This window comes from Dendropsophus ebraccatus, chromosome 14 (assembly GCF_027789765.1).
Source record: "Dendropsophus ebraccatus isolate aDenEbr1 chromosome 14, aDenEbr1.pat, whole genome shotgun sequence".
NCBI lineage: Eukaryota > Metazoa > Chordata > Amphibia > Anura > Hylidae > Dendropsophus > Dendropsophus ebraccatus.
Genome location: NC_091467.1, coordinates 68631379 through 68647460, shown reverse-complemented (window position 1 = coordinate 68647460; position 16082 = coordinate 68631379).

Sequence of the window (16082 nt, the reverse complement as noted above, 5' to 3'; positions counted from 1 at the left end):
TGCCACAAAGAGTTTTCCCACAGCTGCCTGATTATTTTTGGATTCGCCCCATCATAAGGGGCTATACATGGTGCAGAAATGACTACATGTGATGTTCCCTAATAAGTTGCGTAGGTTCACGAAGGTAAATCTGATCCTTCATTGGCACATGGCATTGCCTTAAGGTGATTGCCCTTTGCCAGGTTCATATCCTTGCTGATTTTCTTTGTACTCCATCCAGTAAGTCTTCTGGCAGTACGTTTTTCCGGTATGATGACTACGAGGCTTAGACACCTGTGTAAGTAGAATCTCATAGCAGTACAGTAAATAGATGTTATGCCAATACATGGGCCAAAAAGACAAATACAAAAACGTGCAAGAAGCATAGCCGCCATTAGAAAACTGAAGTGCCCACTAACCTCAGAGTATCCTGCTACATGTAGACACAACACTACATTACACAGGGAAAGATACAGTCAGCTGGAAGCCCCCTGTGTCCCTAATGAGGCTGAGGAGTAGTCCTCTTCCACTGGATGCCCCTTGTGTCTATAATAAGGCAGAGTAGTAGACCTTCCTCCACTGGATGCCCCTTGTGTCTATAATAAGGCTGAGGAGTAGTCCTCTTCCACTGGATGCCCCTTGTGTCTATAATAAGGCTGAGAAGTAGACCTTCCTCCACTGGATGCCCCTTGTGTCTATAATAAGGCTGAGAAGTAGACCTCTTCCACTGGATGCCCCTTGTGTCTATAATAAGGCTGAGGAGTAGACCTCTTCCACTGGATGCCCCTTGTGTCTATAATAAGGCTGAGGAGCAGACCTCTTCCACTGGATGCCCCTTGTGTCTATAATAGGGCAGAGTAGTAGACCTCTTCCACTGGATGCCCCTTGTGTCTATAATAAGGCAGAGGAGTAGACCTTCATCCACTGGATGCCCCTTGTGTCTATAATAAGGCTGAGAAGTAGACCTCTTCCACTGGATGCCCCTTGTGTCTATAATAAGGCTGAGAAGTAGACCTCTTCCACTGGATGCCCCTTGTGTCTATAATAAGGCTGAGAAGTAGACCTCTTCCACTGGATGCCCCTTGTGTCTATAATAAGGCTGAGGAGTAGACCTCTTCCACTGGATGCCCCTTGTGTCTATAATAAGGCTGAGGAGTAGACCTCTTCCACTGGATGCCCCTTGTGTCTATAATAAGGCTGAGAAGTAGACCTCTTCCACTGGATGCCCCTTGTGTCTATAATAAGGCTGAGGAGTAGACCTTCCTCCACTGGATGCCCCTTGTGTCTATAATAAGGCTGAGGAGTAGACCTTCCTCCACTGGATGCCCCTTGTGTCTATAATAAGGCTGAGGAGTAGACCTCTTCCACTGGATGCCCCTTGTGTCTATAATAAGGCTGAGAAGTAGACCTCTTCCACTGGATGCCCCTTGTGTCTATAATAAGACTGAGGAGTAGACTTCTTCCACTGGATGCCCCTTGTGTCTATAATAAGACTGAGGAGTAGACCTCTTCCACTGGATGCCCCTTGTGTCTATAATAAAGGCAGAGGAGTAGACCTCTTCCACTGGATGCCCCTTGTGTCCCTAATGAAGCTAGGAGTAGTCAACAATTGTGCTGACCACAATTTACAAGAGGTTGCATGGATTTACAGGGGACCATACAGGGTAGCCAGCCACAAAGTCATTTCTGAACACACAAGAGACTTTGCCCAAGTTCCATCACTGCTTACTGCTTGGCCCAAGTAGGTAAGCGACAATGTTGCTTACTTAGCTCCTTACGTTCTTCACTAAAAAGAGTGTAGGACTGAATTCAAATTGGCCACTGAATTCAAAACTAACTTAATGGACTATATGTCTCTAGTCAGAAGTTTTGATCGGTAGGGGGTCTAGGTCAGATGGCATTGGCCTCTTATCATGACTGCTTTTGTGATCTCTTAGTTATGCTGTATGCCGATCATTTATGACTAGATGAGACTAAAATCCCCTCTCGCCAAAAACTGGCCATCGTTCTGGGCACCACTGCCTCTGGAGGTGTTCTTCAAAGCCACATTGATAAAAACTCTACGTCCATCATAAGTCTTCTAAAACTTCCCACAGAGTGTTGCATCCTATTACAATTAGGCCGATAGCCAAGGTCTTGCAGAACTTTAACCCATTAAGCCACCAAAGCAATGGCTATAAGATTCTTCCCTTCTGTTTTATCTGGGACCAGGGGGAAAACCCCATATTATCCAGCCTGCTCCATAGTGTACAGCAGAACTAAATATAATCTCAGCCTCCTGGGACCAAACAAAGAGGAAATTGAGGAATTTGAGCTTCCTGATACATTACTCATTCCATTAGAAGTTACTGAGTGTTTCAAAATAAGCTCAGGAAACGGTGCAGCCCACCGGGAGACAGAATACTGATAGAAGCAAAAACAACATAAGTTGTGGACAGCACCTCAGTTCTAATGGTTATTGTCCAAAAATGCATCAGGAAGTATAGAAAGACTGGAGATTTTTAAACAGAAGTAAATTACAAATCTATATAACTTTCAGAAACCAGTTCATTTGAAAGAAAATGATTTTCGCTGGAAAACCCCTTTAATCCTCCCTCTACTTTATGTTTGATATGCACAGGGGATTATACAGTACAGTTATGGTCAAAAGTTTTGAGAATCAAACAAATATTAATTTTTACAAAGTCTACTGCTTCAGTTTTTAAAATGGCAATTTGCATATACTCCAGAATGTTATAAAGAGTGATCAGCTTAACAGCAATTACTTGCAAAGTCAATATTTGCCTAGAAAATGAACTTTATCCCCCAAAACACATTTCAACATCATTGCAGCCCTGCTTTAAAAGGACCAGCTAACATCGATTCAGTGATTGCTCCATTAACACAGGTGTAGGTGTTGATGAGGACAGGGCAGGAGATCAATCTGTCATGATTAAGTAAGAATGACACCCATGCGGCGCAGGTCAGTTTTCTGTGGCCGGAATTAAGTAAGCTCCGGCCGCAGAAAGACCTGTCCTGCCGCTTGCTTCACTGTGGGCTATGGGAAGCTCTGATGCGGGCGCGCGCTGACGCGCCCGCATCAGAGCTCCGCGGCCGGAAAGAGTACCGGCCGGGATGATCCGGGCTGAGACCGGCCGTTCCGTGACTCAGCCGGTGTCACAGAACTGCCGGTCTCACACTCAGTGTGAACATAGCCTAAATCTGAAACCAATAACTGATTCACACATATCCTTTTGGATACACGTCCCATTATTAAGCCCTTACGATAGTTGGTTTACTGTTTTAGGCTATGTTCACACTACGTATCAGACCGGCCGTTCCATGACCAAGTCACGGAAGTCATGGCCAAGTCACGGAACGGCCGGTCTGTGCCCGGATCATCGCGGCCGGTACTTACGTACCGGCCGGATGATCCGTCCGGCCGCAGAGCTCTGATGCGGGCGCATCAGCGCGCCCGAATTAGAGCTATTCCCTGCACACAGTGAAGCAAGCGACCGGAGCCGCTCGCTTCACTGTGTGAACTGACAGGGCTTTCTGCAGCCGGAATTCACTGAATTCCGGCCGCAGAAAACTGACATGTCAGTTATTTGCGGCCACGTATGGGATCCTGGCCGCAGCGTATACGATGTGCGTACGCTCTGGCCGGGATCCCATAAAGAAACTGGCATTGTTCCACCACGCAACAACGGGCGTACTTTTACGTAGTGTGAACATAGCCTTAGCCTTCAAGAATAGCAACTCTTTATGCTTTATACGGCGCAGTAAAACAAGCTTACGTCAGACGCCATGACTACCACTCCGCACCTCCACATCGGCAGTACTTGCTTTCTATGGCTCACACACCGCTCGGATGAGGATTGTTGTCCTCCCTAGATTATCGGCCAGGACAAACACTCCATCTGGGGTAAGAACTCTCTTTAATTCTAGATCTACACTAACACCGATGGATCCATTATTTTTATACACAAACAATATACATGGGCTCCTTATGAATTTATCTATTCATTGAATTACATTATCTATTTATCCGTTCATCGAGTTAGGATTTACCTATGCATTTATTCACTCATGATGATTGATTATTTATCGATTGATTCAGGATGTTTACAAACTATATGACCGATATGGGTTATGTTTTTAAAGCCTGTTAGGAACTATGGATACGGGACTCTCATAAACTATAACTTAGCATCATTATGCACTCGATACTATCTTGTATTCACATGTGGACTTATATATTTCTTTTTATGATGTTTACAAATTATATTGTTAGTTTCACTTATGAATGTGAATTGAATATTTATATATACCCCTCTTGGGATCGTTCTGTCTATATTTTTACCCAGAATTTCCGGGGTAAATGACCCGGAAGTTGCCATCAGTCATTTACCCTGAGTGATCTCCTATATAAGGTGTATACTCTGTCTACTTTTTATACTTGAGAAAGGCCTAGATTGCATATACTGGGCCGAAACCAGTATTTAGTTTACTTCACACTCATGGTTCGATGATCTTGGTTGCACACTACTCTGTGCAAACTCCAGTACTCCAGCGCTGATCCTGTTTCGTGTGAACTCCTTCTGGTCCGGTAGTCCACTGTGACTACCAAACTTGCTACATTCTCTTCTCTCACCCCGAGTGGTGACGTTTCTGGGAATAGCTGTGGAGAACGCTCCTACACGTCTTCTATAGAGTTGTGCCTATATCTTGCACAACTCACTCAGGTGAGTGGTTCTCTGCAGCACTTTTCTAGCACACTCCCTGTTTGCTTATACTACACGAGGAAGGGCCCCTCCCTGCCCCTTCTCTCTTTCTCAGCCAAGGGAATCAGCTCTCTTTTACAGTCTTGCCTAAAAACACCGCCATGAATAAAGAATGGTACCAGAATGTCCTCCAAGAGCAACTTCTCCCAACTGTCCAAAAGCAGTTTGGCGATCAACAATGTCTTTTCCAGCATGATGGAGCACCTTGCCATAAAGCAAAGGTGATAACTAAATGGCTCAATTTTGGGTCCATGGCCTGGAAACTCCCCAGATTTTAAACCCATTGAGTACTTGTGGTCAATCATCAAGAGACGGGTGGACAAACAAAAACCAACAAATTCTGACAAAATGCAAGCATTGATTGTGCAAGAATGGACTGCTATCAGTCAGGATTTGGTCCAGAAGTTGGGTGAGAGCAGCCAGGGAGAATTGCAGAGGTCCTGAAGAAGATGGGTCAGCACTTCAAATATTATAGACTTGCTGCATTAACTGATTCTAACTATCAGTATAAGCTTTTGTTACTCATAATTATATTTCTGTATGTGATAAAAACATCTGACAAACACACATAAAAACCAGAGGGCAGCAGATCATGTGAAAATATAATATTTGTGTCATTCTCAAAACTTTTGGCTATGACTGTAAATTTCTGGTGGTGTGGAACGCATTTCAGGACTCTGGTCTCTTTAGTGCTTCTTCCATTGTGGTCTATTCTCCTCCAGAATTACACAGGATCTTAGACAAAAGATACATCTCATTGTTGCGTTCCACTGTGGAGCACATGACTAGGCGCTCCCCCTTCTACATCATACTGGGACTAGAACTAGCAGCGCATTGCTCTTCTGATTTCCTCTGTGGAACGCATCGCCGAGTCAATCAATGACATATCATGTCTCCGAAGCGTGGCCTTCCTCCGAGGAACGCAACGCCAGGCTCTTCCCTCTTCCTGTCACAAGGGGAGTCTTTAGCCAATGACAGAGTTTCTATCAAGGCACCACTCCCCACAGGTATATCTAATTAGAGGGAAGACCGTCCTCCATATGCAGGATGCTGAGGGCAGCACATGTGTTAGAAACACCATACTAATACTAACAATAGTGGTGGCAATAGAAGGTTGATCCTTGTAACATACTACATGCCACTTCCCAGGTATCATGTGAAAGCACATGCTAAGGACCACCTGGGTCCAAAACGTGTTGAGCAAAACACAGCAGTCACTAAACTTCAAAGAGATCGGCGACAAAAAGTCCAGTGGAGTACTCACTCAAGAGTTTCCACTGATACATTGCCCCTATAAATTTAAATATGCAAAAAAGTGTCCCTGGAGCCTCAGTTACGAGTCTCAAAACACGGGAATAGCCAGATATCCCTCCGGGGAAGGGAAGCCTGTTGCGAAGGGGGTGCCTCCCAGTGGGGAGATCACCAAACCACCCTGATACATAGCCCCGAGTGGGACTTAAGGGGTTATGTATCAGGGTGGTTTGGTGAACTCCCCACTGGGAGGCACCCCCTTGGCAACAGGGTTTCCTTATCTGGAGGGATATCTGGTTATTCCCATGTTTTGAAACTCATAACTGAGGCTCCACGGACACTTTTGCCTATCCGAAACGTGTTGGCAATTTAAAGATATGAAATAAAAGTTTTATGGATATTTTTTGTTGTGTGGAGTTGAATACTTACCCTGCCAGCAAAAACCTAACACATGGCACAATACCACCTCAATAGTAACTTCAGATAGCAAAGTAAAAGAACATGGGTGCTGGACAAAATATATGGGGTCACAATAGAGGGTGGGGTAACAGACGGATGGTAAGAATAAAGGGGTTGGTACCCACAGAGTGTATAGGGCATTGCCCTCTGGAGAATGGGAATCTGGATACCCTACAGGCTCGGGGAGAGCTGGCAGAGTACAGGGTTTATAGAGGGAACTGCTGTTATAACATAGCTGTTAAGGCTATGTTCACACTACGTAAAAGTACGGCTGTTGTTGCCATCAGCAACAACGTCCGTACTTTATGCTCCTGTAAACACTGCCTCTACTTCAATGGGATTCCGGCCGGAGTGGGTACACATCGTATACGCTCCGGCCGGGATCCCATGAGGACCCGCAAATAACTGTCAGTTTTCTGCAGCCGCAATTCAGTGAATTGCGGCCGTAGAAACCCATGTCAGTTCACGCAATGAAGCGAGCGGCTCCGACCGCTTGCTTTATTGTGTGCAGTGGCATGTTCTGATGCGGGTGCGCGCTGATGTGCCTGCATCAGAACACTACGGCCAGAAAGATCATCCGGGGATGATCCAGGCAGAAACGGGCCATTCTGTGACCCTGCCAGGTCACGGAACGGCCGGTCTAATACAGAGTGTGAACATAGCCTAAAGGGGTATTCTCATCAAATAGAGTTATAACAAGTTACTGGGGTTTTTAGATCGGTGAGGTCAACCTGCTAGACCCCAACAATCCTCAACCTGTATGGCCATAGTGTTTCTCTAGTGTAATGCCCCTGCATGCCGGGGGTACTCCTACCTGCACCCTATTCAGGGAACTGCAGCATGGCACCATCAACTAACACTGTGACAACTTTATTTTCACAATGTTAGAAGTTTCACCACCATTGGTCAGATAGCGAAGAATATCTTAATGATAGACCTTACTTTCCTCTAAAGGGAAAACCCCTTAAAAATCCAACTCTAAAGTTCCAGTGAATGACCCCCTTCCCACACCAGTTTTTGTTTGACATGCCGCTGTAGCCAAAGACAATACCTTCCGAACTCCCTACATGCCATTACGTAATTGGTTGGGTGAGAAATTAAGGTGCAACTGACAATTTCTGATATTACCTGTTTATAGTCCTCAATCACATCTTACACTATTCTCCAGGCAGGCACAGATGTCCCTGGCGCCAGCTGCCCACATGATGCTGTACGTCACTTGGGATTAAGAGCTGATTTGATAAGGAGAGGATGAAGTCTGTAATTTGAAAGTCAAGATGATGGCCGATCAGAGGTCACATGACCCATATACAGCAATAAAATGTATGGATGCAGCAGAGCTGGTATGAAACAGATGACACTGCAGAAACAGTGGTGGTGTTAGTGTACATAATATGAGCAAAAAAAAAACCTTATTAGAGATAAGCAAACCAGGTTCGGGTTCGAGTTGATCCGAACCCGAACGATCGGCATTTGATTAGCTGGGGCTGCTGAACTTGGATAAAGCTCTAAGGTTGTCTGGAAAACATGGATACAGACAATGACTATATCCATGTTTTCCACATAGCCTTAGGGCTTTATTCAAGTTCAGCAGCCACCGCTAATCAAATGCCGATGGTTCGGGTTCGGATCGACTCGAACCCGAACCCAGTTCGCTCATCTCTAATCCTTATATACATAGCATGTGCCACAGATTCCCCCCTAAGTAATATTTCTGGATTTCAGCCATTTCCTTTGTTTTACTCCTATGACAAAGCAGAACTTTGAACATGAATTACATCAGCCGAGGATGCAGGAGTATAATGGGATTGATAGAGAGCCGAGGTTCTTACTGATTGGCTGAGCGCGGGGAGCCCCCGAAGCAAGCGGACCTGGAGTGTGGACCCGGTATTGTATGTCCCAGGCCACGTGGTTTTAAGGGGGCTGACTTTTACAAACTCGAAGCAGGATGACTATATGACTATCCCACTGCAAGCATAGAATCTCATTGAAGGGACAGTAAATGTATCGGCAGTGGGTTTCGCTGTGAACTTGCAGGGTGAATTCTGCCGCGGATACAGTATGTGTGAACCCACCATTAAGGCGAATGTACCATCAGGTGCATCAGGTTAAAGTGTTGCACATGAATAGATTGGTGACGGAGCAGGGGAGTCCTTTTTTTGAACCCTGGCCCAGTTCCTGTGTACGGCTAGCACTGACTAGAGCCAGATCATCATTGAGTTTTAGATCCAGATCCTGCTCCTCTCCTGGCTTAGAGGGGTAAACTCCAGGCTGGTCCCTGCTCCCAAGTACCCACTTGGAGAAAGATTAAAATATATTGCTTGACACAGAAGAATATTGTGAATATTTTGATGGCATCAGGGTGGAACTACAACCGTAGCCCTGAAGGCCCAGAGTTGACATCACCTGCAGCTCTTGGTGGTCAAGGGGGCCTCCCTAGTGCTGGAAAGGCCTCCCAACCATCTCGGCCTTTTAAATGCAGAGCTGTGATTTTGCTTTAGGCCCAGTAATGTCTAGTTACGCCACTGAGTGGCATTTAACAAACTTATCGAAAAGAATGAGAAGGAGTTGGACAACAATCTGTTGTTGGATCCAGACCTGCGTAATTATCACCTAGCCACCTCGAAGGTGGAGGAGGTGGAGTAAGAGAAGCAGTAGATGATCTTGATTGTGATGGTAATAACTAGTGATGAGCGAATGGTCAAATATTCGAATATTCGATATTCGTACGAATATCTCCCTGATATTCGACTATTCGATCGAATATTTGATCCCATTAAAGTCTATGGGAACAAGTATTCGATTATTGAAAAACATCTATTCGACCACTTGGAGGTCACCAAGTCCACAATGACACCTCAGGAAAGGGAAAGGGGATTAGAGCGCTTATCGAATATTTATCGAATATTCTGAGTACTATTCGATAATATTCAATACTATCGAATATCTTACTATTAGATCGAATATCTATTTGATCGAACAGTATTCGCTCATCACTAGTGATGTCACTATTTTTGGAAGAAAGTAGCCATGTTTTCCTTCAAAGAATCATTATCTGAAAAAAAAAAAGTATTCTAGTCTCCCCAGCAGGTAATTTCCTCCATTAGGTAGATAAGTGCCCACTACAAAGTAGGATTTTTCAGCCAAACTCCAGCCAAAATGATATATGTGCCTTTTATTGGGTAGGTCTCCCCAATAAGTGGACAGGTGAGCCCAGTAGGTATTTTATCTTATTGGTTAATTGATTCTCCCTGGTCAAGATAAAAATAAATAAATCATACTCCCTTGTCCCAACTCCCACGTCGTGATTGTCATTTATAAAAATAAAAAAAATATGCAAAAAAATTCTTGAAGTCGGAAGTTTTCAGCAGTCGATTTCCTATTGCTGAGACCCCCACTGATCTCTAGATATAGCCAGGGGAGGTGTGTGGCTTCCGTTCCCCCGCTCAGCACTTGATCCATCTCCTTGCAGGAGACAAGCTCCGTAGACTGTTAGAATACCCCGTTTCCTGCGATGATATGGCTTGAGCGCCGAGCCGGGAAGTAAAGCCTGTTGCCGCACACTTCTCCCAACTATATCGGTTGGCATCTCAGCTCTGTCAAAAGTTTTTTTTTTTTAATAAATAATAGTAATACTTTAGGAAGAGAAGATGTCATGTCTGTATAGTTATTCTCCATGTCTACATTTTGGCACCGACTGATTATTTCCTTCGTAGATTTAATCTCTTTGTTTTGAGCAGCGTGAATTTCCTAATAAGTTAGAGGAAATCCTTTTATTTCAGAGAACGCCTTAAAAACCTGTAAAAAAAAAAAATTGATGTACTATAGTAATATTCTAAGAATCTGGTGTCAAGTTTAGCATAATTGGCTTTTTGACCCCATGACCACCATCACAATCTTCTTGTTTGCAAACCAAGAGAGGTAAATGGAAAGGAGTTGTCTTGGAGAATTAGAGAAGTATTGGTCCCAGCTCGAAATCACTGAATCATCTTCTATGGAGCTCACTGGCCAACAAGTCAAGTCCTGAGATTTCTTTCCTCCTAGATCTTCCCCCATCAGTGGTGAGTGGTATTATTGAGAAGTAGAGGAGTTTCATCCAATGAAGTGGAGACCATATAACAAAGCTGGGTCACCAAGTGCTGAGGAGCATAGTGCAAGAAAGTCACCAATGCAGCTGACTCCTTAACTGCAGAGACCAAACCTTATCTGGCACAAAGACTGTGTCCTCTGGGAGCTTACATGGCTGAGCAGCTGCATGCAAGCTTCACATTACCAAGCACAATGCCAAGTGTCAAAAGTTGTTATAACTGCAAAGAAGGGACCAACTCTATACTAATACCAACTTCATATTAATGCTGATGGATTTAGAAACTGATACCTAAAAGCTCCTATAGGTGTTCCAATATTTTTGACAAGCTAGAATATGCCACTGCCAATTGAGGTCCTTCGTCTTGGTACAAACCAACTGTGAGAACTATGAGGCTTCCCTCTAAATTTCCCCTGCCACCCTGGAACTACAAGCAGATGGAATGGGACAGTGCTGCAGTTTCTTGGGGTGAATGGCAGGAGGTAGTAACAGGAAAATTGCTAAATAAATTGCAATGAAGGTCCTGGTGAATTGATAAGACATATGTCATGGTTATGGTTACATTTTGTGTCAAACAGAGACTCATGTAATACAGACTCCAGATGCAGACCCCCTATGTAATAAAGACCTCAGATGCAGACCCCAAATGTAATAAAGACCTCAGATGCAGACCCCAAATGTAATAAAGACCTAGGGGGATATTTACTAAATGTGTGTTAAAAATAATGGTCTTTTAATTAGTCTAATAAATTCACCTGGTTCGGAGCAGACGTAGCGATGCGCCAATATATGCAACTTTTTAAAAAATTGCGCAGTTAATAAATTTAGCTAAAAAGGAATTCTGGCGCACTTTCGATCTAATTAACAACAAAAAATCTAATTCAAAAAGTCGCATCTAATTTGGATAGTCTTGGATAGTCTTCATAAATTCATATTAGATTTATTTTTAGCGCAAACTAGATATATTAGACTAAAAACAGGTGGAATTAGTTTGATAAATGTCCCCCCTAATGTTATATAGACTTAGTACACATTGCAGATGCTTCTTTACTCCCCCTTGAATGGGGAATATCCGGCCCTCCAGCTGTTGAAACACTACAACTGCCTTCATGCCTAGACAGCCAAATTAGCTTTGGTTGTCCAGGCATAATGGGAACTCTAGTTTTTCAACAGCTTGAGGTCTGAAGGTTTCCTATCCCTGCCATAGACGTTCAGGAGAATTAATCCAGCAGAGTTTGGTACATCGCCCCTCTCCAGGAGTTTACTCTCTATTTCAGGCTGATCTTTATTGGGGATTGGTACCAACTATAGACCCAACACCCTAAGGCCACCCACTGTCTTTTATTCTTTGCTGTATTAAGGTAACAGCTCATGGTTTGTAACCTTTGTTTGTTCTTTTTTCCACAAGTGTACTTACATACCCTGCTATGCAAAAATACTGTAGAGACACCATCATGTGTTTCTCAACGTCAGTGAGCTAGCCAGAACTTCCTTCAGGGTTTGCTACCACTAGCCAGAATCTTACTCCACATTCAGAGAGGCGAACACCCCAAAACAGCTGTCTGTGGATGGATACCTTGCTGAGGTATTTCACAAGCCCTGTCATTTTTTGATTGCGGCTTGTTGGAAGGTGGTCTCCTTGACTGGAGATCCCCATTGGTTTGGTTGTTCCTTCCCAGAGGAAAGTCTGGCTAGCTCACTGCTGTTGAGAAACATGTGTCTCCGCAGTATTTTTGCATATTTGTTTTCTCAGGGGGGCAATGTTCCTAGATACACTGACGTTGTATGAGAAACATGTGATGGTATCTCCGCAGTATTTTGGGTGATCTCCTTGAGGTCAACCATCATTCTCTTACCTGCATACCCCCAACTTAAAACATTTCACTCTCAAGCAGTACATAGCTCTACAAACTGGAGACTGTGTGGGGTTAACGTTATCTGCCTATACCTCTTACTGCATCACGTTCAGAACCTCCTCCAAGTCCCTTTCCATCAGTTAACAAGTGCATCTTTATCTAAACAATTTCCCTCCTTTTCTTGCCAGCAGTGCATTCTTCTACCTACTGTGTTCTAAGTCATTCCCAACGCCAAAGCTGGACACGGACGCCATGCCATTGTCATGATGAATCTCATACAGATAAAGAACGCTGAATATTTTGGGAAAGAATGGATTGGCTTCAGGCCCATCTTCCTGCCCCTGTCCCAAAGTAAACAAGACTGGTTTGGACGGAAGGTAGATGCCCGGTCACGGACAAGTACCGAGAGATCAGACCTATTTTAACCAACCTTTGGTGCCAGTTCTTTATTTTGCCTCCCAGTCCCCAACTCTGTCAATTAGGTTTTGATATCTTCATTTTGTGACCTTTTAAAAAGAACACAGTCATCCTGTGAGGAAAAATAACGCAGTATTGGTGACTATCTAATCTGTAGAAGACTGGGATCCAGTCCAAAACAATAAGAAAGTGAGTGAGAAATGTATTAAAAGGAGGAAAATGGCCAATATGACATAAGATAATCACAGTCCGAGAAGCTTGAAATGCGTAAGTGTCTTGTAGAAATAATAACTGTGACATCTAAGGTGCTGGATGATCCCATTCTGAATTTGGCATCATGTCTGACTAGATGTTCCTCAAGCTGATCATGGCTGATCCAACAGCAAGGAATGTCTCAAGGGTCATGGATAGAACCTGAACAGTGAAACACACCAATGCCTTTGGTCCTGGGTACAAAACAGAGAGCCCATTCTGATCGGTCTTTGATACGACGACCACTCTCTACGTATGCCAGTAGAGACCACTACAGAAGATAATAATGATCCGTCATTCTAGAACAGGGATAGAGAACCTTCTGCCCTGCATTATATAGGATAAGGGATTGAGCAGCCCTGCAGTTCCTGACACAGCCATTGGTGGCAGCAGAGAGGCAACATTACACAAGCCTCTCTTCCTTACAAAACTGCATGGAAATTCTTCCTTTATGTAAGTGTGTATAAGTCCCTGTTATTTATGGTAAATTTTTTGGAGTCATCGACAAGAATATGACTTTAGCAGTACAGCAGTACATTGCATTGAGGTAGAGTAACTGTGAACCCTGTCATGGTAACATATTAACCCATGGATCATGGTTAAGGATACGGGGAAAGGGGCAAAAACACTTTTAAGCCCAGTGAATTCAGGATATGGGGGGAGTTAATTGTGCTAGAAGGGGGCTTCACGAGGAAGACAATTCTAGAATGTTGGGGGGGAGGGGGTGATGGAAGAACAGAAAAAAATTGAAGATGTAGAATGAAGATGAAAGAGTGGAAGGGGCTGACAGTAACAATGAGGATGAGGATCTCAGTGGTGGCTATATAGAGGAGTAAAGAGAACTGTATGGAGGAAAATTCTAGAAAAGTGAGCAATGACGTCATTGGTGGTCTAAAGTGGTCATTTAAGGGGATTTTAAAGTGAATATACCATCAGTACTTTCTCTTTCAGTTTTGCACATGAATAGAACGGCGCAAGCACATAGAAGTCGGTCCATCGGGGCCGAGTCATAGAGGGCATAGAGGGGCGGGGGTTTCCTCCCACTGGGGTCAGGCCGGCCCACCTCCAGTGCTCGGTAATGGTCCGTTGGCTAGTGCAGAAATCGGGCTGCAGTCCCAAAAAGGGACAACGGCATTCTATTCATGTGCAAAACTTAAAGGGAATGTACTGATGGTGCATTCGCTTTAAGAAGAGGAATTTAATGGAAATTTATGGCACCAGAAAGTTATAAAAGGGTAAAAGTACAGCTAGGGTTGCTTGGAGTCAACCAGGAAAGGGGATCATTTATAAATCAATGGGAAGGCAAATGATCAAGAACAACATCAAAGGCGAGTTACTGTACAATAGGATGAAGATATCGCTATAAGGGAAATGGAATACGGCTCTATAGTCAACCAGGCTGTGCGGCCATTTCCTCCCCATTGTTCTGTATACAGATACTCTGCAATAATATGTTACCGTGTAGATGGTGCGCTCCATGGAGGAGACTTTTGGAAGGTCAGAAGCGGAGTTGTGAAGGTTGACCCCTGTGGGATGTCAGTGTAGGGGGGGGACAAGACTGAAAGATGCGGCTCTTGCAATAAACTCAATGCGATCGCCATGATACATCACTGGCTGGGGTACATTTACAGTATGGCTAAGGCACATATGAGTACATCACTAACACAGCACTCTTTGGTATTAACTTAAAGTGTCACTGTCGTGAAATTTTTTTTTGCAGAAATCAATAGTCCAGGCGATTTTAAGAAACTTTGTAATTGGGTTTATTATCCGAAAAATGCATTTTTATCATGAAAAAGCAGTTTGAAGCTCTCCCCCCTGTCTTCATTGTTCTCCTATGGAGAGAGCTAAAGAGAAGACCAAAACAGGACAACAAAGAGTTAATCTACAAATCCCTCACCCGTTATCTGTTCTGACCATCACCAGTGACCTGTCTGAGCTCGGATTACAGCTGTCACCCAGCTCCATGCCTGTAATCCTCTGTTATCTGCTTTCTGCTGCCGGCTAACTCCCTCCTTCCTCCTTCCCCCTCCCCTCTCCCTAGAGCAGACAGGGGACGTCTCCTGCAACAAGTAACAATTTTCAGATTTTTCAGAGTGGATGAAAAAGAGGAAGGAGGGGGGGACCTGGGAAAAGGCTTTTTACATGCAGATAATGGCAGATTTGGCTAATAAACCCAATTACAAAGTTTCTTAAAATCGCCTGGACTATTGATTTCTGCAAAAAAAAAAAATACGACAGTGACTCTTTAAGCATTTAGGAAAGTTATCTAAGGCTGGGGTACCAATGGGGCATCTTTGGCTGGAGCATTTATGAAGATATCTGTGACCGAGACATTCATGGAGGCAAATGTGGAACTTATGATATAGATATAGGGGCAGAAGGGGCATCTGAGGCTTAGTTACTTTTGAGGGCACCTATGGTGGGGGAACTTATGGAAGCCTCTGGAGCACTTATGGAGGCATCTACAGCTGAGCCACTCGTATAGCTGGGATGTAGTCAGTAGTGAGGAGCCAACATCCTGATGTTTGGTTCGGAAAATTAAAAAAAAATATTGTGATTGGTGTGTGTTTGTGTTCGACGAACATTCTCGAAAACAAATAACGAACGTACAGGCGAAGCATATGTTTCGGTCCACTCAAATGCATACAGATTGGTGTAAAGCATAAATTGCGCAGTTGCATACATCGCGACATTCGCGACAAATTGTTCGTTATCGGCGAACACAAACAATTAGCGTCGTGTTCGTACGAACATATAAACATTTACGAACATGTTCGCTCATCACTAGTAGTCAGGGAGTTGTAGGGTAACTGATTGCCAATTGCTATAGGACATGTAAAAGTCCCAAACAAATCTCATAGTAACGTGTCTAGTCTGTTACCATAAAGGCAGTATAAAGAGGAAAAGTAAAAGTAACTCAACAAGTAATGGACCCTCCCTCCCTTCCCTTATTATTTTTTCAGGACTTAAGAACAGGAATAATTTCTATGCCAGGAAATAACCCTGCAGCGGACC